The sequence below is a fragment of the Pseudophryne corroboree genome, chromosome 11, assembly GCF_028390025.1.
Source record: "Pseudophryne corroboree isolate aPseCor3 chromosome 11, aPseCor3.hap2, whole genome shotgun sequence".
Classification (NCBI taxonomy): domain Eukaryota; kingdom Metazoa; phylum Chordata; class Amphibia; order Anura; family Myobatrachidae; genus Pseudophryne; species Pseudophryne corroboree.
In genome coordinates, this window is record NC_086454.1 from 249220910 (window position 1) to 249248379 (window position 27470).

Below are 27470 nucleotides of genomic sequence, written 5' to 3' on the forward strand. Positions count from 1 at the left end.
AGAGACTTGTCCACTACATAGCTGTCTCCTGTGTTACAGCATGAGCCAATTGTAAGAGGATGATATGCAAATATTGTAATGCACAAAAACAGTACATGCCATGCTAGATAAAAGCAAGGGGTGATACCCAAACTAAAAACGAGGCTATGCAATTGGTGTTTCTGGTTCTTTCTTATGCTCTCAAAATCAAGTGGTATATTTTTCACGCTACAATTGGATTCGGACTTTGATTCTCCATAACCTTGAGCAACGAATCTCTGAACCTGATAAAAACTTGCAATGTTCTCTCTGTCGGGGAATCGAACCCCAGTCTCCCGCGTGACAGGCGGGGATACTCACCACTATACTAACGAGGACTAACTTGGTGAATCTGCAGGCAAAATTGGAGCTGAAAATACACCCAAAAACATGTCAAGGTGAGGTCTCGAGATGCGTCTGTGTCATTGGCCACAGAGATTATGTGCTACATGTTATCAAGCTAACATAAAACCCTAAATAAGAAGCAGATAAAAAGATTTATTTTTGTCTCAGCTGAAACAAAGACTACAATACAACTTTGCAAAAAAGATAGTCATTTCAATTAAAAACCTTTTTCTGTTATCCTCTACTGGTCGGTCATGGCCAGGAAGCTTACATGATATTGGTCTATCTATCTCACTTACTATACAGTTACTCCCTTTGAAAGTAGGGGATGCAAGTCCATTTTAGCCTGCAATCCATAGGAAAAGACACTTCTCTCTCAGTCTATACTCTGTAGGCATACAATAGTTTCAGCTTTGCTTCATTGATGTGATGTCATAATCAGGTTTAGCTCACAAGAGACTTGTCCACTACATAGCTGTCTCCTGTGTTACAGCGTGAGCCAATTTTAAGAGGATGATATGCAAATATTGTAATGCACAAAAACAGTACATGCCATGCTAGATAAAAGCAAGGGGTGACACCCAAACTAAAAACGAGGCTATGCAATTGGTGTTTCTGGTTCTTTCTTATGCTCTCAAAATCAAGTGGTATATTTTTCACGCTACAATTGGATTCGGACTTTGATTCTCCATAACCTTGAGCAACGAATCTCTGAACCTGATAAAAACTTGCAATGTTCTCCCCGTCGGGGAATCGAACCCGGTCTCCCGCGTGACAGGCGGGGATACTCACCACTATACTAACGAGGACTAACTTGGTGAATCTGCAGGCAAAATTGGAGCTGAAAATACACCCAAAAACATGTCAGGGTGAGGTCTCGAGATGCGTCTGTGTCATTGGCCACAGAGATTATGTGCTACATGTTATCAAGCTAACATAAAACCCTAAATAAGAAGCAGATAAAAAGATTTATTTTTGTCTCAGCTGAAACAAAGACTACAATACCACTTTGCAAAAAAGATAGTCATTTCAATTAAAAACCTTTTTCTGTTATCCTCTACTGGTCGGTCATGGCCAGGAAGCTTACATGATATTGGTCTATCTATCTCACTTACTATACAGTTACTCCCTTTGAAAGTAGGGGATGCAAGTCCATTTTAGCCTGCAATCCATAGGAAAAGACACTTCTCTCTCAGTCTATACTCTGTAGGCATACAATAGTATCAGCTTTGCTTCATTGATGTGATGTCATAATCAGGTTTAGCTCACAAGAGACTTGTCCACTACATAGCTGTCTCCTGTGTTACAGCGTGAGCCAATTTTAAGAGGATGATATGCAAATATTGTAATGCACAAAAACAGTACATGCCATGCTAGATAAAAGCAAGGGGTGACACCCAAACTAAAAACGAGGCTATGCAATTGGTGTTTCTGGTTCTTTCTTATGCTCTCAAAATCAAGTGGTATATTTTTCACGCTACAATTGGATTCGGACTTTGATTCTCCATAACCTTGAGCAACGAATCTCTGAACCTGATAAAAACTTGCAATGTTCTCCCCGTCGGGGAATCGAACCCCGGTCTCCCGCGTGACAGGCGGGGATACTCACCACTATACTAACGAGGACTAACTTGGTGAATCTGCAGGCAAAATTGGAGCTGAAAATACACCCAAAAACATGTCAGGGTGAGGTCTCGAGATGCGTCTGTGTCATTGGCCACAGAGATTATGTGCTACATGTTATCAAGCTAACATAAAACCCTAAATAAGAAGCAGATAAAAAGATTTATTTTTGTCTCAGCTGAAACAAAGACTACAATACCACTTTGCAAAAAAGATAGTAATTTCAATTAAAAACCTTTTTCTGTTATCCTCTACTGGTCGGTCGTGGCCAGGAAGCTTACATGATATCGGTCTATCTATCTCACTTACTATACAGTTACTCCCTTTGAAAGTAGGGGATGCAAGTCCATTTTAGCCTGCAATTCATAGGAAAAGACACTTCTCTCTCAGTCTATACTCTGTAGGCATACAATAGTTTCAGCTTTGCTACATTGATGTGATGTCATAATCAGGTTTAGCTCACAAGAGACTTGTCCACTACATAGCTGTCTCCTGTGTTACAGCATGAGCCAATTGTAAGAGGATGATATGCAAATATTGTAATGCACAAAAACAGTACATGCCATGCTAGATAAAAGCAAGGGGTGATACCCAAACTAAAAACAAGGCTATGCAATTGGTGTTTCTGGTTCTTTCTTATGCTCTCAAAATCAAGTGGTATATTTTTCACGCTACAATTGGATTCGGACTTTGATTCTCCATAACCTTGAGCAACGAATCTCTGAACCTGATAAAAACTTGCAATGTTCTCCCCGTCGGGGAATCGAACCCCGGTCTCCCGCGTGACAGGCGGGGATACTCACCACTATACTAACGAGGACTAACTTGGTGAATCTGCAGGCAAAATTGGAGCTGAAAATACACCCAAAAACATGTCAGGGTGAGGTCTCGAGATGCGTCTGTGTCATTGGCCACAGAGATTATGTGCTACATGTTATCAAGCTAACATAAAACCCTAACTAAGAAGCAGATAAAAAGATTTATTTTTGTCTCAGCTGAAACAAAGACTACAATACAACTTTGCAAAAAAGATAGTCATTTCAATTAAAAACCTTTTTCTGTTATCCTCTACTGGTCGGTCATGGCCAGGAAGCTTACATGATATTGGTCTATCTATCTCACTTACTATACAGTTACTCCCTTTGAAAGTAGGGGATGCAAGTCCATTTTAGCCTGCAATCCATAGGAAAAGACACTTCTCTCTCAGTCTATACTCTGTAGGCATACAATAGTTTCAGCTTTGCTTCATTGATGTGATGTCATAATCAGGTTTAGCTCACAAGAGACTTGTCCACTACATAGCTGTCTCCTGTGTTACAGCGTGAGCCAATTTTAAGAGGATGATATGCAAATATTGTAATGCACAAAAACAGAACATGCCATGCTAGATAAAAGCAAGGGGTGACACCCAAACTAAAAACGAGGCTATGCAATTGGTGTTTCTGGTTCTTTCTTATGCTCTCAAAATCAAGTGGTATATTTTTCACGCTACAATTGGATTCGGACTTTGATTCTCCATAACCTTGAGCAACGAATCTCTGAACCTGATAAAAACTTGCAATGTTCTCCCCGTCGGGGAATCGAACCCCGGTCTCCCGCGTGACAGGCGGGGATACTCACCACTATACTAACGAGGACTAACTTGGTGAATCTGCAGGCAAAATTGGAGCTGAAAATACACCCAAAAACATGTCAGGGTGAGGTCTCGAGATGCGTCTGTGTCATTGGCCACAGAGATTATGTGCTACATGTTATCAAGCTAACATAAAACCCTAAATAAGAAGCAGATAAAAAGATTTATTTTTGTCTCAGCTGAAACAAAGACTACAATACAACTTTGCAAAAAAGATAGTCATTTCAATTAAAAACCTTTTTCTGTTATCCTCTACTGGTCGGTCATGGCCAGGAAGCTTACATGATATTGGTCTATCTATCTCACTTACTATACAGTTACTCCCTTTGAAAGTAGGGGATGCAAGTCCATTTTAGCCTGCAATCCATAGGAAAAGACACTTCTCTCTCAGTCTATACTCTGTAGGCATACAATAGTATCAGCTTTGCTTCATTGATGTGATGTCATAATCAGGTTTAGCTCACAAGAGACTTGTCCACTACATAGCTGTCTCCTGTGTTACAGCGTGAGCCAATTTTAAGAGGATGATATGCAAATATTGTAATGCACAAAAACAGTACATGCCATGCTAGATAAAAGCAAGGGGTGACACCCAAACTAAAAACGAGGCTATGCAATTGGTGTTTCTGGTTCTTTCTTATGCTCTCAAAATCAAGTGGTATATTTTTCACGCTACAATTGGATTCGGACTTTGATTCTCCATAACCTTGAGCAACGAATCTCTGAACCTGATAAAAACTTGCAATGTTCTCCCCGTCGGGGAATCGAACCCCGGTCTCCCGCGTGACAGGCGGGGATACTCACCACTATACTAACGAGGACTAACTTGGTGAATCTGCAGGCAAAATTGGAGCTGAAAATACACCCAAAAACATGTCAGGGTGAGGTCTCGAGATGCGTCTGTGTCATTGGCCAAAGAGATTATGTGCTACATGTTATCAAGCTAACATAAAACCCTAAATAAGAAGCAGATAAAAAGATTTATTTTTGTCTCAGCTGAAACAAAGACTACAATACAACTTTGCAAAAAAGATAGTTATTTCAATTAAAAACCTTTTTCTGTTATCCTCTACTGGTCGGTCATGGCCAGGAAGCTTACATGATATCGGTCTATCTATCTCACTTACTATACAGTTACTCCCTTTGAAAGTAGGGGATGCAAGTCCATTTTAGCCTGCAATCCATAGGAAAAGACACTTCTCTCTCAGTCTATACTCTGTAGGCATACAATAGTTTCAGCTTTGCTTCATTGATGTGATGTCATAATCAGGTTTAGCTCACAAGAGACTTGTCCACTACATAGCTGTCTCCTGTGTTACAGCGTGAGCCAATTTTAAGAGGATGATATGCAAATATTGTAATGCACAAAAACAGTACATGCCATGCTAGATAAAAGCAAGGGGTGACACCCAAACTAAAAACGAGGCTATGCAATTGGTGTTTCTGGTTCTTTCTTATGCTCTCAAAATCAAGTGGTATATTTTTCACGCTACAATTGGATTCGGACTTTGATTCTCCATATCCTTGAGCAACGAATCTCTGAACCTGATAAAAACTTGCAATGTTCTCCCAGTCGGGGAATCGAACCCCGGTCTCCCGCGTGACGGGCGGGGATACTCACCACTATACTAACGAGGACTAACTTGGTGAATCTGCAGGCAAAATTGGAGCTGAAAATACACCCAAAAACATGTCAGGGTGAGGTCTCGAGATGCGTCTGTGTCATTGGCCACAGAGATTATGTGCTACATGTTATCAAGCTAACATAAACCCCTAAATAAGAAGCAGATAAAAAGATTTATTTTTGTCTCAGCTGAAACAAAGACTACAATACCACTTTGCAAAAAAGATAGTCATTTCAATTAAAAACCTTTTTCTGTTATCCTCTACTGGTCGGTAATGGCCAGGAAGCTTACATGATATCGGTCTACCTATCTCACTTACTATACAGTTACTCCCTTTGAAAGTAGGGGATGCAAGTCCATTTTAGCCTGCAATTCATAGGAAAAGACACTTCTCTCTCAGTCTATACTCTGTAGGCATACAATAGTTTCAGCTTTGCTACATTGATGTGATGTCATAATCAGGTTTAGCTCACAAGAGACTTGTCCACTACATAGCTGTCTCCTGTGTTACAGCATGAGCCAATTGTAAGAGGATGATATGCAAATATTGTAATGCACAAAAACAGTACATGCCATGCTAGATAAAAGCAAGGGGTGATACCCAAACTAAAAACAAGGCTATGCAATTGGTGTTTCTGGTTCTTTCTTATGCTCTCAAAATCAAGTGGTATATTTTTCACGCTACAATTGGATTCGGACTTTGATTCTCCATAACCTTGAGCAACGAATCTCTGAACCTGATAAAAACTTGCAATGTTCTCCCCGTCGGGGAATCGAACCCCGGTCTCCCGCGTGACAGGCGGGGATACACACCACTATACTAACGAGGACTAACTTGGTGAATCTGCAGGCAAAATTGGAGCTGAAAATACACCCAAAAACATGTCAGGGTGAGGTCTCGAGATGCGTCTGTGTCATTGGCCAAAGAGATTATGTGCTACATGTTATCAAGCTAACATAAAACCCTAAATAAGAAGCAGATAAAAAGATTTATTTTTGTCTCAGCTGAAACAAAGACTACAATACAACTTTGCAAAAAAGATAGTTATTTCAATTAAAAACCTTTTTCTGTTATCCTCTACTGGTCGGTCATGGCCAGGAAGCTTACATGATATCGGTCTATCTATCTCACTTACTATACAGTTACTCCCTTTGAAAGTAGGGGATGCAAGTCCATTTTAGCCTGCAATCCATAGGAAAAGACACTTCTCTCTCAGTCTATACTCTGTAGGCATACAATAGTTTCAGCTTTGCTACATTGATGTGATGTCATAATCAGGTTTAGCTCACAAGAGACTTGTCCACTACATAGCTGTCTCCTGTGTTACAGCATGAGCCAATTGTAAGAGGATGATATGCAAATATTGTAATGCACAAAAACAGTACATGCCATGCTAGATAAAAGCAAGGGGTGATACCCAAACTAAAAACGAGGCTATGCAATTGGTGTTTCTGGTTCTTTCTTATGCTCTCAAAATCAAGTGGTATATTTTTCACGCTACAATTGGATTCGGACTTTGATTCTCCATAACCTTGAGCAACGAATCTCTGAACCTGATAAAAACTTGCTATGTTCTCCCCGTCGGGGAATCGAACCCCGGTCTCCCGCGTGACAGGCGGGGATACTCACCACTATACTAACGAGGACTAACTTGGTGAATCTGCAGGCAAAATTGGAGCTGAAAATACACCCAAAAACATGTCAGGGTGAGGTCTCGAGATGCGTCTGTGTCATTGGCCACAGAGATTATGTGCTACATGTTATCAAGCTAACATAAAACCCTAAATAAGAAGCAGATAAAAAGATTTATTTTTGTCTCAGCTGAAACAAAGACTACAATACCACTTTGCAAAAAAGATAGTAATTTCAATTAAAAACCTTTTTCTGTTATCCTCTACTGGTCGGTCGTGGCCAGGAAGCTTACATGATATCGGTCTATCTATCTCACTTACTATACAGTTACTCCCTTTGAAAGTAGGGGATGCAAGTCCATTTTAGCCTGCAATTCATAGGAAAAGACACTTCTCTCTCAGTCTATACTCTGTAGGCATACAATAGTTTCAGCTTTGCTAAATTGATGTGATGTCATAATCAGGTTTAGCTCACAAGAGACTTGTCCACTACATAGCTGTCTCCTGTGTTACAGCATGAGCCAATTGTAAGAGGATGATATGCAAATATTGTAATGCACAAAAACAGTACATGCCATGCTAGATAAAAGCAAGGGGTGATACCCAAACTAAAAACAAGGCTATGCAATTGGTGTTTCTGGTTCTTTCTTATGCTCTCAAAATCAAGTGGTATATTTTTCACGCTACAATTGGATTCGGACTTTGATTCTCCATAACCTTGAGCAACGAATCTCTGAACCTGATAAAAACTTGCAATGTTCTCCCCGTCGGGGAATCGAACCCCGGTCTCCCGCGTGACAGGCGGGGATACTCACCACTATACTAACGAGGACTAACTTGGTGAATCTGCAGGCAAAATTGGAGCTGAAAATACACCCAAAAACATGTCAGGGTGAGGTCTCGAGATGCGTCTGTGTCATTGGCCACAGAGATTATGTGCTACATGTTATCAAGCTAACATAAAACCCTAACTAAGAAGCAGATAAAAAGATTTATTTTTGTCTCAGCTGAAACAAAGACTACAATACAACTTTGCAAAAAAGATAGTCATTTCAATTAAAAACCTTTTTCTGTTATCCTCTACTGGTCGGTCATGGCCAGGAAGCTTACATGATATTGGTCTATCTATCTCACTTACTATACAGTTACTCCCTTTGAAAGTAGGGGATGCAAGTCCATTTTAGCCTGCAATCCATAGGAAAAGACACTTCTCTCTCAGTCTATACTCTGTAGGCATACAATAGTTTCAGCTTTGCTTCATTGATGTGATGTCATAATCAGGTTTAGCTCACAAGAGACTTGTCCACTACATAGCTGTCTCCTGTGTTACAGCGTGAGCCAATTTTAAGAGGATGATATGCAAATATTGTAATGCACAAAAACAGAACATGCCATGCTAGATAAAAGCAAGGGGTGACACCCAAACTAAAAACGAGGCTATGCAATTGGTGTTTCTGGTTCTTTCTTATGCTCTCAAAATCAAGTGGTATATTTTTCACGCTACAATTGGATTCGGACTTTGATTCTCCATAACCTTGAGCAACGAATCTCTGAACCTGATAAAAACTTGCAATGTTCTCCCCGTCGGGGAATCGAACCCCGGTCTCCCGCGTGACAGGCGGGGATACTCACCACTATACTAACGAGGACTAACTTGGTGAATCTGCAGGCAAAATTGTAGCTGAAAATACACCCAAAAACATGTCAGGGTGAGGTCTCGAGATGCGTCTGTGTCATTGGCCACAGAGATTATGTGCTACATGTTATCAAGCTAACATAAAACCCTAAATAAGAAGCAGATAAAAAGATTTATTTTTGTCTCAGCTGAAACAAAGACTACAATACAACTTTGCAAAAAAGATAGTCATTTCAATTAAAAACCTTTTTCTGTTATCCTCTACTGGTCGGTCATGGCCAGGAAGCTTACATGATATTGGTCTATCTATCTCACTTACTATACAGTTACTCCCTTTGAAAGTAGGGGATGCAAGTCCATTTTAGCCTGCAATCCATAGGAAAAGACACTTCTCTCTCAGTCTATACTCTGTAGGCATACAATAGTATCAGCTTTGCTTCATTGATGTGATGTCATAATCAGGTTTAGCTCACAAGAGACTTGTCCACTACATAGCTGTCTCCTGTGTTACAGCGTGAGCCAATTTTAAGAGGATGATATGCAAATATTGTAATGCACAAAAACAGTACATGCCATGCTAGATAAAAGCAAGGGGTGACACCCAAACTAAAAACGAGGCTATGCAATTGGTGTTTCTTTCTTATGCTCTCAAAATCAAGTGGTATATTTTTCACGCTACAATTGGATTCGGACTTTGATTCTCCATAACCTTGAGCAACGAATCTCTGAACCTGATAAAAACTTGCAATGTTCTCCCCGTCGGGGAATCGAACCCCGGTCTCCCGCGTGACAGGCGGGGATACTCACCACTATACTAACGAGGACTAACTTGGTGAATCTGCAGGCAAAATTGGAGCTGAAAATACACCCAAAAACATGTCAGGGTGAGGTCTCGAGATGCGTCTGTGTCATTGGCCAAAGAGATTATGTGCTACATGTTATCAAGCTAACATAAAACCCTAAATAAGAAGCAGATAAAAAGATTTATTTTTGTCTCAGCTGAAACAAAGACTACAATACAACTTTGCAAAAAAGATAGTTATTTCAATTAAAAACCTTTTTCTGTTATCCTCTACTGGTCGGTCATGGCCAGGAAGCTTACATGATATCGGTCTATCTATCTCACTTACTATACAGTTACTCCCTTTGAAAGTAGGGGATGCAAGTCCATTTTAGCCTGCAATCCATAGGAAAAGACACTTCTCTCTCAGTCTATACTCTGTAGGCATACAATAGTTTCAGCTTTGCTACATTGATGTGATGTCATAATCAGGTTTAGCTCACAAGAGACTTGTCCACTACATAGCTGTCTCCTGTGTTACAGCATGAGCCAATTGTAAGAGGATGATATGCAAATATTGTAATGCACAAAAACAGTACATGCCATGCTAGATAAAAGCAAGGGGTGATACCCAAACTAAAAACGAGGCTATGCAATTGGTGTTTCTGGTTCTTTCTTATGCTCTCAAAATCAAGTGGTATATTTTTCACGCTACAATTGGATTCGGACTTTGATTCTCCATAACCTTGAGCAACGAATCTCTGAACCTGATAAAAACTTGCAATGTTCTCCCCGTCGGGGAATCGAACCCCGGTCTCCCGCGTGACAGGCGGGGATACTCACCACTATACTAACGAGGACTAACTTGGTGAATCTGCAGGCAAAATTGGAGCTGAAAATACACCCAAAAACATGTCAGGGTGAGGTCTCGAGATGCGTCTGTGTCATTGGCCACAGAGATTATGTGCTACATGTTATCAAGCTAACATAAAACCCTAAATAAGAAGCAGATAAAAAGATTTATTTTTGTCTCAGCTGAAACAAAGACTACAATACAACTTTGCAAAAAAGATAGTCATTTCAATTAAAAACCTTTTTCTGTTATCCTCTACTGGTCGGTCATGGCCAGGAAGCTTACATGATATTGGTCTATCTATCTCACTTACTATACAGTTACTCCCTTTGAAAGTAGGGGATGCAAGTCCATTTTAGCCTGCAATCCATAGGAAAAGACACTTCTCTCTCAGTCTATACTCTGTAGGCATACAATAGTATCAGCTTTGCTTCATTGATGTGATGTCATAATCAGGTTTAGCTCACAAGAGACTTGTCCACTACATAGCTGTCTCCTGTGTTACAGCGTGAGCCAATTTTAAGAGGATGATATGCAAATATTGTAATGCACAAAAACAGTACATGCCATGCTAGATAAAAGCAAGGGGTGACACCCAAACTAAAAACGAGGCTATGCAATTGGTGTTTCTGGTTCTTTCTTATGCTCTCAAAATCAAGTGGTATATTTTTCACGCTACAATTGGATTCGGACTTTGATTCTCCATAACCTTGAGCAACGAATCTCTGAACCTGATAAAAACTTGCAATGTTCTCCCCGTCGGGGAATCGAACCCCGGTCTCCCGCGTGACAGGCGGGGATACTCACCACTATACTAACGAGGACTAACTTGGTGAATCTGCAGGCAAAATTGGAGCTGAAAATACACCCAAAAACATGTCAGGGTGAGGTCTCGAGATGCGTCTGTGTCATTGGCCAAAGAGATTATGTGCTACATGTTATCAAGCTAACATAAAACCCTAAATAAGAAGCAGATAAAAAGATTTATTTTTGTCTCAGCTGAAACAAAGACTACAATACAACTTTGCAAAAAAGATAGTTATTTCAATTAAAAACCTTTTTCTGTTATCCTCTACTGGTCGGTCATGGCCAGGAAGCTTACATGATATCGGTCTATCTATCTCACTTACTATACAGTTACTCCCTTTGAAAGTAGGGGATGCAAGTCCATTTTAGCCTGCAATCCATAGGAAAAGACACTTCTCTCTCAGTCTATACTCTGTAGGCATACAATAGTTTCAGCTTTGCTTCATTGATGTGATGTCATAATCAGGTTTAGCTCACAAGAGACTTGTCCACTACATAGCTGTCTCCTGTGTTACAGCGTGAGCCAATTTTAAGAGGATGATATGCAAATATTGTAATGCACAAAAACAGTACATGCCATGCTAGATAAAAGCAAGGGGTGACACCCAAACTAAAAACGAGGCTATGCAATTGGTGTTTCTGGTTCTTTCTTATGCTCTCAAAATCAAGTGGTATATTTTTCACGCTACAATTGGATTCGGACTTTGATTCTCCATATCCTTGAGCAACGAATCTCTGAACCTGATAAAAACTTGCAATGTTCTCCCAGTCGGGGAATCGAACCCCGGTCTCCCGCGTGACGGGCGGGGATACTCACCACTATACTAACGAGGACTAACTTGGTGAATCTGCAGGCAAAATTGGAGCTGAAAATACACCCAAAAACATGTCAGGGTGAGGTCTCGAGATGCGTCTGTGTCATTGGCCACAGAGATTATGTGCTACATGTTATCAAGCTAACATAAACCCCTAAATAAGAAGCAGATAAAAAGATTTATTTTTGTCTCAGCTGAAACAAAGACTACAATACCACTTTGCAAAAAAGATAGTCATTTCAATTAAAAACCTTTTTCTGTTATCCTCTACTGGTCGGTAATGGCCAGGAAGCTTACATGATATCGGTCTACCTATCTCACTTACTATACAGTTACTCCCTTTGAAAGTAGGGGATGCAAGTCCATTTTAGCCTGCAATTCATAGGAAAAGACACTTCTCTCTCAGTCTATACTCTGTAGGCATACAATAGTTTCAGCTTTGCTACATTGATGTGATGTCATAATCAGGTTTAGCTCACAAGAGACTTGTCCACTACATAGCTGTCTCCTGTGTTACAGCATGAGCCAATTGTAAGAGGATGATATGCAAATATTGTAATGCACAAAAACAGTACATGCCATGCTAGATAAAAGCAAGGGGTGATACCCAAACTAAAAACAAGGCTATGCAATTGGTGTTTCTGGTTCTTTCTTATGCTCTCAAAATCAAGTGGTATATTTTTCACGCTACAATTGGATTCGGACTTTGATTCTCCATAACCTTGAGCAACGAATCTCTGAACCTGATAAAAACTTGCAATGTTCTCCCCGTCGGGGAATCGAACCCCGGTCTCCCGCGTGACAGGCGGGGATACTCACCACTATACTAACGAGGACTAACTTGGTGAATCTGCAGGCAAAATTGGAGCTGAAAATACACCCAAAAACATGTCAGGGTGAGGTCTCGAGATGCGTCTGTGTCATTGGCCAAAGAGATTATGTGCTACATGTTATCAAGCTAACATAAAACCCTAAATAAGAAGCAGATAAAAAGATTTATTTTTGTCTCAGCTGAAACAAAGACTACAATACAACTTTGCAAAAAAGATAGTTATTTCAATTAAAAACCTTTTTCTGTTATCCTCTACTGGTCGGTCATGGCCAGGAAGCTTACATGATATCGGTCTATCTATCTCACTTACTATACAGTTACTCCCTTTGAAAGTAGGGGATGCAAGTCCATTTTAGCCTGCAATCCATAGGAAAAGACACTTCTCTCTCAGTCTATACTCTGTAGGCATACAATAGTTTCAGCTTTGCTACATTGATGTGATGTCATAATCAGGTTTAGCTCACAAGAGACTTGTCCACTACATAGCTGTCTCCTGTGTTACAGCATGAGCCAATTGTAAGAGGATGATATGCAAATATTGTAATGCACAAAAACAGTACATGCCATGCTAGATAAAAGCAAGGGGTGATACCCAAACTAAAAACGAGGCTATGCAATTGGTGTTTCTGGTTCTTTCTTATGCTCTCAAAATCAAGTGGTATATTTTTCACGCTACAATTGGATTCGGACTTTGATTCTCCATAACCTTGAGCAACGAATCTCTGAACCTGATAAAAACTTGCAACGTTCTCCCCGTCGGGGAATCGAACCCCGGTCTCCCGCGTGACAGGCGGGGATACTCACCACTATACTAACGAGGACTAACTTGGTGAATCTGCAGGCAAAATTGGAGCTGAAAATACACCCAAAAACATGTCAGGGTGAGGTCTCGAGATGCGTCTGTGTCATTGGCCACAGAGATTATGTGCTACATGTTATCAAGCTAACATAAAACCCTAAATAAGAAGCAGATAAAAAGATTTATTTTTGTCTCAGCTGAAACAAAGACTACAATACAACTTTGCAAAAAAGATAGTCATTTCAATTAAAAACCTTTTTCTGTTATCCTCTACTGGTCGGTCATGGCCAGGAAGCTTACATGATATTGGTCTATCTATCTCACTTACTATACAGTTACTCCCTTTGAAAGTAGGGGATGCAAGTCCATTTTAGCCTGCAATCCATAGGAAAAGACACTTCTCTCTCAGTCTATACTCTGTAGGCATACAATAGTTTCAGCTTTGCTTCATTGATGTGATGTCATAATCAGGTTTAGCTCACAAGAGACTTGTCCACTACATAGCTGTCTCCTGTGTTACAGCATGAGCCAATTGTAAGAGGATGATATGCAAATATTGTAATGCACAAAAACAGTACATGCCATGCTAGATAAAAGCAAGGGGTGATACCCAAACTAAAAACGAGGCTATGCAATTGGTGTTTCTGGTTCTTTCTTATGCTCTCAAAATCAAGTGGTATATTTTTCACGCTACAATTGGATTCGGACTTTGATTCTCCATAACCTTGAGCAACGAATCTCTGAACCTGATAAAAACTTGCAATGTTCTCCCTGTCGGGGAATCGAACCCCAGTCTCCCGCGTGACAGGCGGGGATACTCACCACTATACTAACGAGGACTAACTTGGTGAATCTGCAGGCAAAATTGGAGCTGAAAATACACCCAAAAACATGTCAAGGTGAGGTCTCGAGATGCGTCTGTGTCATTGGCCACAGAGATTATGTGCTACATGTTATCAAGCTAACATAAAACCCTAAATAAGAAGCAGATAAAAAGATTTATTTTTGTCTCAGCTGAAACAAAGACTACAATACCACTTTGCAAAAAAGATAGTAATTTCAATTAAAAACCTTTTTCTGTTATCCTCTACTGGTCGGTCGTGGCCAGGAAGCTTACATGATATCGGTCTATCTATCTCACTTACTATACAGTTACTCCCTTTGAAAGTAGGGGATGCAAGTCCATTTTAGCCTGCAATTCATAGGAAAAGACACTTCTCTCTCAGTCTATACTCTGTAGGCATACAATAGTTTCAGCTTTGCTACATTGATGTGATGTCATAATCAGGTTTAGCTCACAAGAGACTTGTCCACTACATAGCTGTCTCCTGTGTTACAGCATGAGCCAATTGTAAGAGGATGATATGCAAATATTGTAATGCACAAAAACAGTACATGCCATGCTAGATAAAAGCAAGGGGTGATACCCAAACTAAAAACGAGGCTATGCAATTGGTGTTTCTGGTTCTTTCTTATGCTCTCAAAATCAAGTGGTATATTTTTCACGCTACAATTGGATTCGGACTTTGATTCTCCATAACCTTGAGCAACGAATCTCTGAACCTGATAAAAACTTGCAATGTTCTCCCTGTCGGGGAATCGAACCCCAGTCTCCCGCGTGACAGGCGGGGATACTCACCACTATACTAACGAGGACTAACTTGGTGAATCTGCAGGCAAAATTGGAGCTGAAAATACACCCAAAAACATGTCAAGGTGAGGTCTCGAGATGCGTCTGTGTCATTGGCCACAGAGATTATGTGCTACATGTTATCAAGCTAACATAAAACCCTAAATAAGAAGCAGATAAAAAGATTTATTTTTGTCTCAGCTGAAACAAAGACTACAATACAACTTTGCAAAAAAGATAGTCATTTCAATTAAAAACCTTTTTCTGTTATCCTCTACTGGTCGGTCATGGCCAGGAAGCTTACATGATATTGGTCTATCTATCTCACTTACTATACAGTTACTCCCTTTGAAAGTAGGGGATGCAAGTCCATTTTAGCCTGCAATCCATAGGAAAAGACACTTCTCTCTCAGTCTATACTCTGTAGGCATACAATAGTTTCAGCTTTGCTTCATTGATGTGATGTCATAATCAGGTTTAGCTCACAAGAGACTTGTCCACTACATAGCTGTCTCCTGTGTTACAGCGTGAGCCAATTTTAAGAGGATGATATGCAAATATTGTAATGCACAAAAACAGTACATGCCATGCTAGATAAAAGCAAGGGGTGACACCCAAACTAAAAACGAGGCTATGCAATTGGTGTTTCTGGTTCTTTCTTATGCTCTCAAAATCAAGTGGTATATTTTTCACGCTACAATTGGATTCGGACTTTGATTCTCCATAACCTTGAGCAACGAATCTCTGAACCTGATAAAAACTTGCAATGTTCTCCCCGTCGGGGAATCGAACCCGGTCTCCCGCGTGACAGGCGGGGATACTCACCACTATACTAACGAGGACTAACTTGGTGAATCTGCAGGCAAAATTGGAGCTGAAAATACACCCAAAAACATGTCAGGGTGAGGTCTCGAGATGCGTCTGTGTCATTGGCCACAGAGATTATGTGCTACATGTTATCAAGCTAACATAAAACCCTAAATAAGAAGCAGATAAAAAGATTTATTTTTGTCTCAGCTGAAACAAAGACTACAATACCACTTTGCAAAAAAGATAGTCATTTCAATTAAAAACCTTTTTCTGTTATCCTCTACTGGTCGGTCGTGGCCAGGAAGCTTACATGATATCGGTCTATCTATCTCACTTACTATACAGTTACTCCCTTTGAAAGTAGGGGATGCAAGTCCATTTTAGCCTGCAATTCATAGGAAAAGACACTTCTCTCTCAGTCTATACTCTGTAGGCATACAATAGTTTCAGCTTTGCTACATTGATGTGATGTCATAATCAGGTTTAGCTCACAAGAGACTTGTCCACTACATAGCTGTCTCCTGTGTTACAGCATGAGCCAATTGTAAGAGGATGATATGCAAATATTGTAATGCACAAAAACAGTACATGCCATGCTAGATAAAAGCAAGGGGTGATACCCAAACTAAAAACAAGGCTATGCAATTGGTGTTTCTGGTTCTTTCTTATGCTCTCAAAATCAAGTGGTATATTTTTCACGCTACAATTTGATTCGGACTTTGATTCTCCATAACCTTGAGCAACGAATCTCTGAACCTGATAAAAACTTGCAATGTTCTCCCCGTCGGGGAATCGAACCCCGGTCTCCCGCGTGACAGGCGGGGATACTCACCACTATACTAACGAGGACTAACTTGGTGAATCTGCAGGCAAAATTGGAGCTGAAAATACACCCAAAAACATGTCAGGGTGAGGTCTCGAGATGCGTCTGTGTCATTGGCCACAGAGATTATGTGCTACATGTTATCAAGCTAACATAAAACCCTAAATAAGAAGCAGATAAAAAGATTTATTTTTGTCTCAGCTGAAACAAAGACTACAATACAACTTTGCAAAAAAGATAGTCATTTCAATTAAAAACCTTTTTCTGTTATCCTCTACTGGTCGGTCATGGCCAGGAAGCTTACATGATATTGGTCTATCTATCTCACTTACTATACAGTTACTCCCTTTGAAAGTAGGGGATGCAAGTCCATTTTAGCCTGCAATCCATAGGAAAAGACACTTCTCTCTCAGTCTATACTCTGTAGGCATACAATAGTTTCAGCTTTGCTTCATTGATGTGATGTCATAATCAGGTTTAGCTCACAAGAGACTTGTCCACTACATAGCTGTCTCCTGTGTTACAGCGTGAGCCAATTTTAAGAGGATGATATGCAAATATTGTAATGCACAAAAACAGAACATGCCATGCTAGATAAAAGCAAGGGGTGACACCCAAACTAAAAACGAGGCTATGCAATTGGTGTTTCTGGTTCTTTCTTATGCTCTCAAAATCAAGTGGTATATTTTTCACGCTACAATTGGATTCGGACTTTGATTCTCCATAACCTTGAGCAACGAATCTCTGAACCTGATAAAAACTTGCAATGTTCTCCCCGTCGGGGAATCGAACCCCGGTCTCCCGCGTGACAGGCGGGGATACTCACCACTATACTAACGAGGACTAACTTGGTGAATCTGCAGGCAAAATTGGAGCTGAAAATACACCCAAAAACATGTCAGGGTGAGGTCTCGAGATGCGTCTGTGTCATTGGCCACAGAGATTATGTGCTACATGTTATCAAGCTAACATAAAACCCTAAATAAGAAGCAGATAAAAAGATTTATTTTTGTCTCAGCTGAAACAAAGACTACAATACAACTTTGCAAAAAAGATAGTCATTTCAATTAAAAACCTTTTTCTGTTATCCTCTACTGGTCGGTCATGGCCAGGAAGCTTACATGATATTGGTCTATCTATCTCACTTACTATACAGTTACTCCCTTTGAAAGTAGGGGATGCAAGTCCATTTTAGCCTGCAATCCATAGGAAAAGACACTTCTCTCTCAGTCTATACTCTGTAGGCATACAATAGTATCAGCTTTGCTTCATTGATGTGATGTCATAATCAGGTTTAGCTCACAAGAGACTTGTCCACTACATAGCTGTCTCCTGTGTTACAGCGTGAGCCAATTTTAAGAGGATGATATGCAAATATTGTAATGCACAAAAACAGTACATGCCATGCTAGATAAAAGCAAGGGGTGACACCCAAACTAAAAACGAGGCTATGCAATTGGTGTTTCTGGTTCTTTCTTATGCTCTCAAAATCAAGTGGTATATTTTTCACGCTACAATTGGATTCGGACTTTGATTCTCCATAACCTTGAGCAACGAATCTCTGAACCTGATAAAAACTTGCAATGTTCTCCCCGTCGGGGAATCGAACCCCGGTCTCCCGCGTGACAGGCGGGGATACTCACCACTATACTAACGAGGACTAACTTGGTGAATCTGCAGGCAAAATTGGAGCTGAAAATACACCCAAAAACATGTCAGGGTGAGGTCTCGAGATGCGTCTGTGTCATTGGCCAAAGAGATTATGTGCTACATGTTATCAAGCTAACATAAAACCCTAAATAAGAAGCAGATAAAAAGATTTATTTTTGTCTCAGCTGAAACAAAGACTACAATACAACTTTGCAAAAAAGATAGTTATTTCAATTAAAAACCTTTTTCTGTTATCCTCTACTGGTCGGTCATGGCCAGGAAGCTTACATGATATCGGTCTATCTATCTCACTTACTATACAGTTACTCCCTTTGAAAGTAGGGGATGCAAGTCCATTTTAGCCTGCAATCCATAGGAAAAGACACTTCTCTCTCAGTCTATACTCTGTAGGCATACAATAGTTTCAGCTTTGCTTCATTGATGTGATGTCATAATCAGGTTTAGCTCACAAGAGACTTGTCCACTACATAGCTGTCTCCTGTGTTACAGCGTGAGCCAATTTTAAGAGGATGATATGCAAATATTGTAATGCACAAAAACAGTACATGCCATGCTAGATAAAAGCAAGGGGTGACACCCAAACTAAAAACGAGGCTATGCAATTGGTGTTTCTGGTTCTTTCTTATGCTCTCAAAATCAAGTGGTATATTTTTCACGCTACAATTGGATTCGGACTTTGATTCTCCATATCCTTGAGCAACGAATCTCTGAACCTGATAAAAACTTGCAATGTTCTCCCAGTCGGGGAATCGAACCCCGGTCTCCCGCGTGACGGGCGGGGATACTCACCACTATACTAACGAGGACTAACTTGGTGAATCTGCAGGCAAAATTGGAGCTGAAAATACACCCAAAAACATGTCAGGGTGAGGTCTCGAGATGCGTCTGTGTCATTGGCCACAGAGATTATGTGCTACATGTTATCAAGCTAACATAAAACCCTAAATAAGAAGCAGATAAAAAGATTTATTTTTGTCTCAGCTGAAACAAAGACTACAATACCACTTTGCAAAAAAGATAGTCATTTCAATTAAAAACCTTTTTCTGTTATCCTCTACTGGTCGGTAATGGCCAGGAAGCTTACATGATATCGGTCTACCTATCTCACTTACTATACAGTTACTCCCTTTGAAAGTAGGGGATGCAAGTCCATTTTAGCCTGCAATTCATAGGAAAAGACACTTCTCTCTCAGTCTATACTCTGTAGGCATACAATAGTTTCAGCTTTGCTACATTGATGTGATGTCATAATCAGGTTTAGCTCACAAGAGACTTGTCCACTACATAGCTGTCTCCTGTGTTACAGCATGAGCCAATTGTAAGAGGATGATATGCAAATATTGTAATGCACAAAAACAGTACATGCCATGCTAGATAAAAGCAAGGGGTGATACCCAAACTAAAAACAAGGCTATGCAATTGGTGTTTCTGGTTCTTTCTTATGCTCTCAAAATCAAGTGGTATATTTTTCACGCTACAATTGGATTCGGACTTTGATTCTCCATAACCTTGAGCAACGAATCTCTGAACCTGATAAAAACTTGCAATGTTCTCCCCGTCGGGGAATCGAACCCCGGTCTCCCGCGTGACAGGCGGGGATACTCACCACTATACTAACGAGGACTAACTTGGTGAATCTGCAGGCAAAATTGGAGCTGAAAATACACCCAAAAACATGTCAGGGTGAGGTCTCGAGATGCGTCTGTGTCATTGGCCAAAGAGATTATGTGCTACATGTTATCAAGCTAACATAAAACCCTAAATAAGAAGCAGATAAAAAGATTTATTTTTGTCTCAGCTGAAACAAAGACTACAATACAACTTTGCAAAAAAGATAGTTATTTCAATTAAAAACCTTTTTCTGTTATCCTCTACTGGTCGGTCATGGCCAGGAAGCTTACATGATATCGGTCTATCTATCTCACTTACTATACAGTTACTCCCTTTGAAAGTAGGGGATGCAAGTCCATTTTAGCCTGCAATCCATAGGAAAAGACACTTCTCTCTCAGTCTATACTCTGTAGGCATACAATAGTTTCAGCTTTGCTTCATTGATGTGATGTCATAATCAGGTTTAGCTCACAAGAGACTTGTCCACTACATAGCTGTCTCCTGTGTTACAGCGTGAGCCAATTTTAAGAGGATGATATGCAAATATTGTAATGCACAAAAACAGTACATGCCATGCTAGATAAAAGCAAGGGGTGACACCCAAACTAAAAACGAGGCTATGCAATTGGTGTTTCTGGTTCTTTCTTATGCTCTCAAAATCAAGTGGTATATTTTTCACGCTACAATTGGATTCGGACTTTGATTCTCCATAACCTTGAGCAACGAATCTCTGAACCTGATAAAAACTTGCAATGTTCTCCCCGTCGGGGAATCGAACCCCGGTCTCCCGCGTGACAGGCGGGGATACTCACCACTATACTAACGAGGACTAACTTGGTGAATCTGCAGGCAAAATTGGAGCTGAAAATACACCCAAAAACATGTCAGGGTGAGGTCTCGAGATGCGTCTGTGTCATTGGCCACAGAGATTATGTGCTACATGTTATCAAGCTAACATAAAACCCTAAATAAGAAGCAGATAAAAAGATTTATTTTTGTCTCAGCTGAAACAAAGACTACAATACCACTTTGCAAAAAAGATAGTCATTTCAATTAAAAACCTTTTTCTGTTATCCTCTACTGGTCGGTAATGGCCAGGAAGCTTACATGATATCAGTCTACCTATCTCACTTACTATACAGTTACTCCCTTTGAAAGTAGGGGATGCAAGTCCATTTTAGCCTGCAATTCATAGGAAAAGACACTTCTCTCTCAGTCTATACTCTGTAGGCATACAATAGTTTCAGCTTTGCTACATTGATGTGATGTCATAATCAGGTTTAGCTCACAAGAGACTTGTCCACTACATAGCTGTCTCCTGTGTTACAGCATGAGCCAATTGTAAGAGGATGATATGCAAATATTGTAATGCACAAAAACAGTACATGCCATGCTAGATAAAAGCAAGGGGTGATACCCAAACTAAAAACAAGGCTATGCAATTGGTGTTTCTGGTTCTTTCTTATGCTCTCAAAATCAAGTGGTATATTTTTCACGCTACAATTGGATTCGGACTTTGATTCTCCATAACCTTGAGCAACGAATCTCTGAACCTGATAAAAACTTGCAATGTTCTCCCCGTCGGGGAATCGAGCCCCGGTCTCCCGCGTGACAGGCGGGGATACTCACCACTATACTAACGAGGACTAACTTGGTGAATCTGCAGGCAAAATTGGAGCTGAAAATACACCCAAAAACATGTCAGGGTGAGGTCTCGAGATGCGTCTGTGTCATTGGCCACAGAGATTATGTGCTACATGTTATCAAGCTAACATAAAACCCTAAATAAGAAGCAGATAAAAAGATTTATTTTTGTCTCAGCTGAAACAAAGACTACAATACCACTTTGCAAAAAAGATAGTCATTTCAATTAAAAACCTTTTTCTGTTATCCTCTACTGGTCGGTAATGGCCAGGAAGCTTACATGATATCGGTCTATCTATCTCACTTACTATACAGTTACTCCCTTTGAAAGTAGGGGATGCAAGTCCATTTTAGCCTGCAATCCATAGGAAAAGACACTTCTCTCTCAGTCTATACTCTGTAGGCATACAATAGTTTCAGCTTTGCTTCATTGATGTGATGTCATAATCAGGTTTAGCTCACAAGAGACTTGTCCACTACATAGCTGTCTCCTGTGTTACAGCGTGAGCCAATTTTAAGAGGATGATATGCAAATATTGTAATGCACAAAAACAGTACATGCCATGCTAGATAAAAGCAAGGGGTGACACCCAAACTAAAAACGAGGCTATGCAATTGGTGTTTCTGGTTCTTTCTTATGCTCTCAAAATCAAGTGGTATATTTTTCACGCTACAATTGGATTCGGACTTTGATTCTCCATAACCTTGAGCAACGAATCTCTGAACATGATAAAAACTTGCAATGTTCTCCCCGTCGGGGAATCGAACCCCGGTCTCCCGCGTGACAGGCGGGGATACTCACCACTATACTAACGAGGACTAACTTGGTGAATCTGCAGGCAAAATTGGAGCTGAAAATACACCCAAAAACATGTCAGGGTGAGGTCTCGAGATGCGTCTGTGTCATTGGCCACAGAGATTATGTGCTACATGTTATCAAGCTAACATAAAACCCTAAATAAGAAGCAGATAAAAAGATTTATTTTTGTCTCAGCTGAAACAAAGACTACAATACAACTTTGCAAAAAAGATAGTCATTTCAATTAAAAACCTTTTTCTGTTATCCTCTACTGGTCGGTCATGGCCAGGAAGCTTACATGATATTGGTCTATCTATCTCACTTACTATACAGTTACTCCCTTTGAAAGTAGGGGATGCAAGTCCATTTTAGCCTGCAATCCATAGGAAAAGACACTTCTCTCTCAGTCTATACTCTGTAGGCATACAATAGTTTCAGCTTTGCTTCATTGATGTGATGTCATAATCAGGTTTAGCTCACAAGAGACTTGTCCACTACATAGCTGTCTCCTGTGTTACAGCGTGAGCCAATTTTAAGAGGATGATATGCAAATATTGTAATGCACAAAAACAGTACATGCCATGCTAGATAAAAGCAAGGGGTGACACCCAAACTAAAAACGAGGCTATGCAATTGGTGTTTCTGGTTCTTTCTTATGCTCTCAAAATCAAGTGGTATATTTTTCACGCTACAATTGGATTCGGACTTTGATTCTCCATAACCTTGAGCAACGAATCTCTGAACCTGATAAAAACTTGCAATGTTCTCCCCGTCGGGGAATCGAACCCGGTCTCCCGCGTGACAGGCGGGGATACTCACCACTATACTAACGAGGACTAACTTGGTGAATCTGCAGGCAAAATTGGAGCTGAAAATACACCCAAAAACATGTCAGGGTGAGGTCTCGAGATGCGTCTGTGTCATTGGCCACAGAGATTATGTGCTACATGTTATCAAGCTAACATAAAACCCTAAATAAGAAGCAGATAAAAAGATTTATTTTTGTCTCAGCTGAAACAAAGACTACAATACCACTTTGCAAAAAAGATAGTCATTTCAATTAAAAACCTTTTTCTGTTATCCTCTACTGGTCGGTAATGGCCAGGAAGCTTACATGATATCGGTCTACCTATCTCACTTACTATACAGTTACTCCCTTTGAAAGTAGGGGATGCAAGTCCATTTTAGCCTGCAATTCATAGGAAAAGACACTTCTCTCTCAGTCTATACTCTGTAGGCATACAATAGTTTCAGCTTTGCTACATTGATGTGATGTCATAATCAGGTTTAGCTCACAAGAGACTTGTCCACTACATAGCTGTCTCCTGTGTTACAGCATGAGCCAATTGTAAGAGGATGATATGCAAATATTGTAATGCACAAAAACAGTACATGCCATGCTAGATAAAAGCAAGGGGTGATACCCAAACTAAAAACGAGGCTATGCAATTGGTGTTTCTGGTTCTTTCTTATGCTCTCAAAATCAAGTGGTATATTTTTCACGCTACAATTGGATTCGGACTTTGATTCTCCATAACCTTGAGCAACGAATCTCTGAACCTGATAAAAACTTGCAATGTTCTCCCCGTCGGGGAATCGAACCCCGGTCTCCCGCGTGACAGGCGGGAATACTCACCACTATACTAACGAGGACTAACTTGGTGAATCTGCAGGCAAAATTGGAGCTGAAAATACACCCAAAAACATGTCAGGGTGAGGTCTCGAGATGCGTCTGTGTCATTGGCCACAGAGATTATGTGCTACATGTTATCAAGCTAACATAAAACCCTAAATAAGAAGCAGATAAAAAGATTTATTTTTGTCTCAGCTGAAACAAAGACTACAATACAACTTTGCAAAAAAGATAGTCATTTCAATTAAAAACCTTTTTCTGTTATCCTCTACTGGTCGGTCATGGCCAGGAAGCTTACATGATATTGGTCTATCTATCTCACTTACTATACAGTTACTCCCTTTGAAAGTAGGGGATGCAAGTCCATTTTAGCCTGCAATCCATAGGAAAAGACACTTCTCTCTCAGTCTATACTCTGTAGGCATACAATAGTTTCAGCTTTGCTTCATTGATGTGATGTCATAATCAGGTTTACAGATGTAGCCACCTTTATCTTGAGTGGCCGCGGCGGTTGTCCCGTTCGACCATACGCAGCGTACTGTGGCGTAGCGAGGCGCGCCTAGCCACAGAGAGGCTATCTAATCGCACGGAGACAGACATTTGACGTTTGGCGTTACCTTTACGTGTAATACCTGCGATCAGCCACCAGATGTCGCTTTTTACAATCACCACTGCGCATGCGTGTGGTCTCCCGTAAAATACAATACTGACATACATAATAAGGACTACTTTACTAAGGCGTCTCATTACGCTGCATACAGCAAATACTGTACTCATTACGCTGCATTATTTAATACAGTACTGTATATACAGTACGACACCGACGCAAATACAGTAGTACAGCATACAGTATATGATCCATCTACAATACTTTATGAATACTGTATGTGAGCGTCCAAGTCCCGCAGACAAAACACAGTACTGTAAAACCAGTAGTGTACACTGTCGCAAATGGATGTGTGTTACAAGTTCACTATTGCCTCTCAAGATTAGGAATTTTCTACAGTATGTTATCGTCCTAATCCCGTAGCCATTACAGCATAATCAAAACCAACGGATTTATACATTTGTCTGCGGCGAAGTGGTGAAGTGTTTCGCTTCCTATACTCAGAGTCCAGGGTTCGATTCCTTAAGTACGAATGCATGTTACTGTAGTTTTTTTCAGACACTTTATTATTTTTTTTATTCACATACTGTAAACCAGGGCATACAGTAGCTGCATGAGCGGTTCTATGCGATCGAGTCCGGTGTACCATAATGTGCAGGTTCTATGCAGGTTAAGGTACTATGCTCCGTACACAGTACACATACAATTCTGTAGCTGGGCAGACTGAATAGAAATGGCTACCACCTATGACTCCTTGCCCCACAGAGGCCCTAGGCTACGGAGCAAGTAATAGTCCAGATTGTACAGACTATGGGGCAATGCTGAAGGAGCGTCACAATCCCCTAGCTAAAATACACAGTATGCATATTATGGTACACCGGACTCGATGACATACTGTAGCACACTGGCAAAATGGCCGCCGCCCCTGAACCCTTGTGCAGGTTATGGGGCAATGCTGAAGGAGCGTCACAATCCCCTAGCCAAAATACACAGGGGAGGGATAAGCCACTGTAGGATTGCATACAGTATTACGGTACACCGGACTCAATCGCATAGCACACTGTCAAAACGACCACTACCCATGAACCCCCACCTCCTGAACCCCCACCTCGTGGCATGCAGCAGTTGGGTATGGAATGAGAAATGGCATAAGCTGTGCAGGCTACGGGGCGATGCTGAAGGAGCGTCACAATCCCCTAGCCAAAATACACAGAGATACTGTAAGCGAGGTCTATGCACATTACAGTACTGTACGTTACACCGGGCTCGGTCGCATAGCAAACTGACAAAACACAAGTTTTACAGTACATACAGTAAAGCAGGCCAAAGCTGCAGGAGAGTTTCTACTGTAAAGGTTCTATGCACCGTACGGTAATGTACACATACCTGTACAATTCTATAGCAGGGCAGACTCAATTGAAATGGCTACCGCCTGTGACTCCTACAGTAGCTCCTAGGAGGCACTCAGCTATGGAGCAAATAACAGCACAGATTTTGCAGGCTACGGGGCAATGCTGAAGGAGCGTCACAATCCCCTAGCTACAATACACAGGGGTGATAGAGATAATCGAGTGGCTGGAGGGGGGTCCCCTTGATTTAAGTGGCCCCCACTCCTCCAGGGTACTCCGGCCAGGTGTGACTAGTTGGGTATTTAATTCCATGGCCGCAGGGACCGGTATAAAAGTCTCCCCCGGCTGTGCATTATCTGTCCAGCTAGTGGAGCCCAGTGCTGATTCAAAAAATATGGGGAACCCCTACGCTTTTTTTGTCCCCCTTATTTTTTGCACCAGGACCAGGCGCAGAGCCCGGTGCTGGTTCTAAAAAGATGGGGGATCCCGTGTCCATTTTTTCCGTATTCCTTCCGGAATTCGACTGCAATTGCATATACAGTACTGTACCCCTTAATGTCACTGCTTACAGTATACAGTATTTAGACATGAGCTTGTGTACAGTATCTGTCATGAGGTGCTTTTTTCACTGACACTATAACTTTTTTCTATTGTGATATACTGTACAGAGGCGGCAAACTAGCCAAACGGGAATAAACAGCTTCTGCAGAATAAAATGAGATGCTACAGTACATGCCTATATTCTGTGAGTGACTGCGGCTCTATGAAATTAAATCAGAAAATTTAAATATGAAATGCATTACTAATGTGTGGCATTACTGTACTGTATGTGTATAAGGTGTACTACAATATTTTCTGGTGTAACATAAGGAAAGGGCACTACTGCATGGTCTAATGCAGTGGTTCTCAAACTTGGTCCTCAGGACCCCACACAGTGCATGTTTTGCAGGTAAACCAGCAAGTGCACAGATGTATTCATTACTAACTGACACATTTTAGAAGGTCCATACAGTAGGTGGAGCTAATTTTTTCACTTGTGATTCTGTGAGACCTGCAAAACCTGCACTGTGTGGGGTCCTGAGGACTGAGTTTGAGAACCTGTGGTCTAATGTAAATAAAGATGAATGTGGTGGGGTGTAATGTGAATAAGGGGCATTACTGTTAGGAGTAATGTGGTACTATGATATGATGTCATGAGAATAAGAGACACCACTGCATGATATAATGTGAATAAAGTTGCAGTACTGTGTTGTGTCATTTCATCTTCGGGTATTATTGTGTTACCATGCCCCTTCCCAGCAAGAACATACTGTACACTGTTTTGGGCTGGCACTAAATGTGCACATTGTTCTTATTTAGATTATAGGGGGTAGGAGCGCCAAAATGGGTGATGGTGCTGGGAAAGGGGTGCAGGGTTAGAGGCGGAACTACGTAGCATCTGTGCAAGAGGGCATCAGCCAAAATCTAGCCTAGGGCATCATGTTGGTCAGGTTT

The 27470-nt window shown here is 40.8% G+C and overlaps 21 non-coding genes across 21 annotated transcripts; all 21 read right to left on the bottom strand.

Annotated features, from left to right (window-relative positions):
* Positions 1-1917: 1917 nt before the first annotated feature.
* On the bottom strand, positions 1918-1989 carry TRNAD-GUC (transfer RNA aspartic acid (anticodon GUC)). Its single transcript has one exon. It is a non-coding gene; the product is annotated as a tRNA-Asp (tRNA).
* A 745-nt stretch (positions 1990-2734) lies between these two features.
* On the bottom strand, positions 2735-2806 carry TRNAD-GUC (transfer RNA aspartic acid (anticodon GUC)). The gene has a single exon. It is a non-coding gene; the product is annotated as a tRNA-Asp (tRNA).
* A 745-nt stretch (positions 2807-3551) lies between these two features.
* Positions 3552-3623, bottom strand: TRNAD-GUC (transfer RNA aspartic acid (anticodon GUC)). The gene has a single exon. It is a non-coding gene; the product is annotated as a tRNA-Asp (tRNA).
* Positions 3624-4368: 745 nt separating this feature from the next.
* On the bottom strand, positions 4369-4440 carry TRNAD-GUC (transfer RNA aspartic acid (anticodon GUC)). The gene has a single exon. It is a non-coding gene; the product is annotated as a tRNA-Asp (tRNA).
* A 1562-nt stretch (positions 4441-6002) lies between these two features.
* TRNAD-GUC (transfer RNA aspartic acid (anticodon GUC)) lies at positions 6003-6074 on the bottom strand. The gene has a single exon. It is a non-coding gene; the product is annotated as a tRNA-Asp (tRNA).
* A 745-nt stretch (positions 6075-6819) lies between these two features.
* TRNAD-GUC (transfer RNA aspartic acid (anticodon GUC)) lies at positions 6820-6891 on the bottom strand. The gene has a single exon. It is a non-coding gene; the product is annotated as a tRNA-Asp (tRNA).
* Positions 6892-7636: 745 nt separating this feature from the next.
* Positions 7637-7708, bottom strand: TRNAD-GUC (transfer RNA aspartic acid (anticodon GUC)). The gene has a single exon. It is a non-coding gene; the product is annotated as a tRNA-Asp (tRNA).
* A 745-nt stretch (positions 7709-8453) lies between these two features.
* On the bottom strand, positions 8454-8525 carry TRNAD-GUC (transfer RNA aspartic acid (anticodon GUC)). Its single transcript has one exon. It is a non-coding gene; the product is annotated as a tRNA-Asp (tRNA).
* Positions 8526-9264: 739 nt separating this feature from the next.
* Positions 9265-9336, bottom strand: TRNAD-GUC (transfer RNA aspartic acid (anticodon GUC)). The gene has a single exon. It is a non-coding gene; the product is annotated as a tRNA-Asp (tRNA).
* Positions 9337-10081: 745 nt separating this feature from the next.
* On the bottom strand, positions 10082-10153 carry TRNAD-GUC (transfer RNA aspartic acid (anticodon GUC)). Its single transcript has one exon. It is a non-coding gene; the product is annotated as a tRNA-Asp (tRNA).
* A 745-nt stretch (positions 10154-10898) lies between these two features.
* Positions 10899-10970, bottom strand: TRNAD-GUC (transfer RNA aspartic acid (anticodon GUC)). The gene has a single exon. It is a non-coding gene; the product is annotated as a tRNA-Asp (tRNA).
* A 1562-nt stretch (positions 10971-12532) lies between these two features.
* Positions 12533-12604, bottom strand: TRNAD-GUC (transfer RNA aspartic acid (anticodon GUC)). The gene has a single exon. It is a non-coding gene; the product is annotated as a tRNA-Asp (tRNA).
* A 745-nt stretch (positions 12605-13349) lies between these two features.
* TRNAD-GUC (transfer RNA aspartic acid (anticodon GUC)) lies at positions 13350-13421 on the bottom strand. The gene has a single exon. It is a non-coding gene; the product is annotated as a tRNA-Asp (tRNA).
* Positions 13422-16616: 3195 nt separating this feature from the next.
* TRNAD-GUC (transfer RNA aspartic acid (anticodon GUC)) lies at positions 16617-16688 on the bottom strand. Its single transcript has one exon. It is a non-coding gene; the product is annotated as a tRNA-Asp (tRNA).
* A 745-nt stretch (positions 16689-17433) lies between these two features.
* On the bottom strand, positions 17434-17505 carry TRNAD-GUC (transfer RNA aspartic acid (anticodon GUC)). The gene has a single exon. It is a non-coding gene; the product is annotated as a tRNA-Asp (tRNA).
* Positions 17506-18250: 745 nt separating this feature from the next.
* Positions 18251-18322, bottom strand: TRNAD-GUC (transfer RNA aspartic acid (anticodon GUC)). The gene has a single exon. It is a non-coding gene; the product is annotated as a tRNA-Asp (tRNA).
* Positions 18323-19884: 1562 nt separating this feature from the next.
* TRNAD-GUC (transfer RNA aspartic acid (anticodon GUC)) lies at positions 19885-19956 on the bottom strand. Its single transcript has one exon. It is a non-coding gene; the product is annotated as a tRNA-Asp (tRNA).
* A 745-nt stretch (positions 19957-20701) lies between these two features.
* Positions 20702-20773, bottom strand: TRNAD-GUC (transfer RNA aspartic acid (anticodon GUC)). The gene has a single exon. It is a non-coding gene; the product is annotated as a tRNA-Asp (tRNA).
* A 745-nt stretch (positions 20774-21518) lies between these two features.
* TRNAD-GUC (transfer RNA aspartic acid (anticodon GUC)) lies at positions 21519-21590 on the bottom strand. The gene has a single exon. It is a non-coding gene; the product is annotated as a tRNA-Asp (tRNA).
* A 745-nt stretch (positions 21591-22335) lies between these two features.
* Positions 22336-22407, bottom strand: TRNAD-GUC (transfer RNA aspartic acid (anticodon GUC)). The gene has a single exon. It is a non-coding gene; the product is annotated as a tRNA-Asp (tRNA).
* A 1561-nt stretch (positions 22408-23968) lies between these two features.
* Positions 23969-24040, bottom strand: TRNAD-GUC (transfer RNA aspartic acid (anticodon GUC)). Its single transcript has one exon. It is a non-coding gene; the product is annotated as a tRNA-Asp (tRNA).
* Between the last annotated feature and the right edge of the window lie 3430 nt (positions 24041-27470).